At 33.8% G+C, this 4,016-nt stretch overlaps 1 pseudogene; it reads right to left on the bottom strand.

Moving 5' to 3' along the window:
- Nucleotides 1-2,515: 2,515 nt before the first annotated feature.
- Nucleotides 2,516-2,671, bottom strand: LOC111750098 (large ribosomal subunit protein eL39-like; annotated as a pseudogene).
- Between the last annotated feature and the right edge of the window lie 1,345 nt (nt 2,672-4,016).

Here is a 4,016-nt window from a genome sequence, read left to right as displayed (position 1 = left end):
TAATTATTAAGGAATTTTTAAACTAAAATTGTGTTGTCTTTGAATAAAGACAATTTTAAATTTTCCTTTCTAAATTTTCTCCTTTTCTTTTTTTTTTCTTAATTTTACTGATACAGACCTCTAGTACAATGCTGAAATGTAAAAGTGGTAATTTTTTTTTATTCCCCTCAATATCATAAGAAAATCACTCCATATGTAAAATTTGTAGATTTTTTATACATACCTTTTAACAGATAAGGGAGAGCTTTTTATTCCAAGTTTTCTGAGAGTTCATATATGATTGGCTGTTGAATTTTTTTTTTTTTAATGCTTTTTCTGATTTTGTTGAGATTAAAATGCTGAACTAACCTTATATTCTGAAGTAAACTACACTTGATCATCATGTGTGATCTTTTTTTATATATTGCTGGGTTGGATTTCCTGACTTTCTAAAAAGACCTTTTTGTCTATATTCATCAAAGACATTGGTCTGTCATTTTCCTTTCTTAAATGTCTGTTACGTTTTGGTATCAGGGCTATGCTGGCTTCCTAAAAAAAAAAAGTCAGGTTGTGTTCTGTCCTCCTTTCATAAAAGAGTTTGAGAATTAGTTCTTCCCTAAATTTTTGATATAAATTACTAGTGAAATAAACTGGGCCTGGAATTTCTATTTGGGAAGGTCCCCCCCCCCCCGTTCTTTTATTTTTATTCTAATTATAATTTATTTTATTTACTTATTTTTGTTGTTGAAAATATATGCAGCAGAACATACAGCAATTCAACAATTTCTACCTGTACAATTCTGTGACATTGATAATATCCTTCAAGCTGTGCAACCATTATCGCTCTCCTTTTCAGAGTTATTCCTCCCCGTTAGCATAAACCCATTGTCCCCGAAACTTCCTGTCTAAGGTTTAAAGTTCCTGCTGTCAATTTGATCTCACATAGATTGTTCTTTAAAAGAACACAATGCTCAAGTCAGACATACTTTATTAGTTAAGCTAACTATTGTTTGGTTTAAAGGTGACTTCAGGGGTATTTTTGGCTTAAGGTTTAGAGATTATCTCAGGGCAATTGTTTCAGGAGCTCATCCAGGCTCGATGGCTCCAGAAAGTCTGGATTCCATGAGAATTTGAAATTTTGTACTTCATTTTTCCTCCTTTTGTTGAAAATTTTTCTATAGAATCTTTGATCAAAATGTTCAATAATGGTAGAGGGTCACCATCCAGTTCTTCTCGTCTTATAGCAAAGATGCAGCTGTTCACAGAGGCAACTGACCACAGATTCCATTTCCTCCTCGTATTCCTGATTCTCCTTTTTTCCCTGTTGCTGCAGGCAAACAGAGACAAATTATTTTACCTTGAATGGCCACTTGCAATCTTTTACGACCCCAGGCACTACCCAAAGAATATGGAGGTAAAACAGAAACACTAATCAGGATATTAGGCCAATTAACTGAGATATCCCATGAAACCATGACCCTAAGCCTCCAAACCAAGAAATCAAATCCCATGAGGTGTTTGGTTGTGCATAGCAGCCTCAACAGCTGCTCTTTTTGTTGCTGTTGTAAAAATATACATTACAAAATCAACTTATTTAATAAATATTGGACGCCAGATTTTCTATTCCTTTTTCATCAATTTTAGTGAGTAGAATTTTTCAAAGAGTATGTCCACTTCATATATGCCATCAAATTTAGCCTCAAAGAAATTCATAACATTTCTTATGCTTTTTAATGCAAGTAGGACCTGAAGAGCTAGTTCTTATATTCTTTATAGTGATAATTAGTGTTTCTGATCTCGTTAATAGATCAGTTTTCCTAGGGTTAATCAATAATATTAACTTTTTCAAGCAACCAATTTTTCTCTCCCCCCCGCCATGGTTTCATTTTATTAATTTATTTTCTTACCATTTTTATTTCCTTCTTTTTATTTCTTTTGGGTTTTCTTTGCTGTTTTTTTTTTTTTCCCCTGATTCTTGAGGTAAGTATTACATCATTGATTTTAAGCCTTTTTCTTCCTAATAGAAGTATTTAAAGATATAAATTTTGCCCCATGGTCTGATTATTATGAGTTCTAAAAATTTCAACACTTTTTAAATTTTATTAGCAATTAGTTGAAATATTTTCTAATTTTTCTTTTTTTTTCCTTTTGTGAACCATATGTTACTTAGAGGTATGCTGTTTAGTTTCTAAATATTTGAGTGTTTCCCAGGTATCTTAGTGTTATTAGCATCTAATTTAATTTGATTATAGTCATAGAAAATAACTTTGTAAAATTCAAAACTTTAAAAATTTGTTAAGAATTATTTTGTTCCCCAGGAATGAATGCATCTTTTTTTTTCAAACAAAATGTTTCATATGTATATTACTGAATCAGCCTATTAAAGTGGAAGTATAAAAACAAAGGACTAAACCAGAATTTTCCCAATACAACATGTTCAATTGTTCAGACAGTGGTGAAATTTTCAACTTAATATGATAAGATGCTAGTGAACTTGACAGAGTGCTAATACGTGTGCCATCATATGTGTGACTCCTTATATATCCAGCTTGGTTCTTCTCTGATATCGCCTCTTTGAATTGTACTTGATTTTATTACCGGTTTTCATTCAAATCCACTGGAGAATGGGATGATTCTGCTTTTGTTTCTTGGTCAGGAACCTCTTGATGCTGAAAGTCTTAAGAGAAGACATGAAGAGGATAGGAGGCAGTTGTACATACCACGATGGTGGAGAAGCGGAGAGAAGAATGAATCCATCTTGACAAATATTCCAAGTATACTTGAGAAGAATGTGTATCTTGTAGTTTTGGGGAGTCATATTTCATAAATCAACTATAAACTCTGAAATGATAAAATCTTTCAAATATTCTATATGATTGCCTACCTGTTCTATCAATTATGATAAACCAAAAACCCATTGCCACTGAGTCAATTCTGACTCATAGCGATCATATAGGACAGAGTAGTAGTAGAGTAGAACTGCACCATAGGGTTTCCAAGGAGCAGTTGGTAGATTCAAACTGCTGACCTTTTTGTTAGCAGCCAAACACTTAACCACTGTACCACCAGGGCTCCCTCAGTTGTGATGGCAGGTATTAAAAATTTCACCTATGACTGATGACTTGTCTAATTTTATTTTTAGTTTTGTTCGCTTTTGCTTAATATGTTTTGACATTTACAATACTTACATCTTCCTAATGAATTGACCAGTTATTTTATGAATGGTCCCTCTCTTTTTCTGATAATACATCTTATCTTGAATTCTAATTTGCCCAATATTTAATAGTCATATCAGTTTTCTTATGCTTGTATTTGCATAGTTGGAGCCCTGGTGCCATAGTGGTTAAAGCACTAGAAAAATAACCAGAAGGTTGATGGTTTGAATCCACCAGCCATTCTGCAAGATGTGGCAGTCTGCTCCCGTAAAGATTTACAGCTTTTGAAACCCTGTGGGACAGTTCTATCCTGCCCTATATGGTGGCTAAGAGTTAGAATTGACTCGACAGCAGTGGATTTGGCTTTTGGTTTGGTATTTTCATGATATGCTTTTTATCTTCCTTTTCCTTTCAGTTTAACTATTTTTTTAGTGGACCACATATAGGTAGGTGTTATGGATTGAATTAAAAAAAAAAAAAAAACCTATTGCTGTCAAGCCAATTCTAACTCATAGCAACCCTATGGGACAGGGTAGAATGCCTCATAGAGTTTCCAATGCTGTACTCTTTATGGAAATAGACTGCCACATCTTTCTCCTGCAGAGCAGTTGGTGTGTTTGTAGTTCTGCCAGTATAATTTGCTACACCATGGTCTGCAAAGGGATTGGACACCTTACTATGCAAATAAAAAAAAAAGGTGCATAAATCCCTTGCAAAGATTGGTGTATTACTATGCAATTTGGTGACTGTGGCCTACCAAGGAGATTGGTTCATTTTGCCATCCTGCTAGGCTTATAAGGACTTAAAAAAAAAAAAAAAAACTAGTCCTGTGGAAATTAAGGGGGACTTTGCTACCATCAAGAAGAAGAGCCAGGAGTGGAT

The sequence above is a fragment of the Loxodonta africana genome, chromosome 14, assembly GCF_030014295.1.
Source record: "Loxodonta africana isolate mLoxAfr1 chromosome 14, mLoxAfr1.hap2, whole genome shotgun sequence".
Lineage (NCBI taxonomy): Eukaryota > Metazoa > Chordata > Mammalia > Proboscidea > Elephantidae > Loxodonta > Loxodonta africana.
Note: the sequence above shows the minus strand (reverse complement) of the source record. Positions and strands in the feature narration are given on the sequence as shown.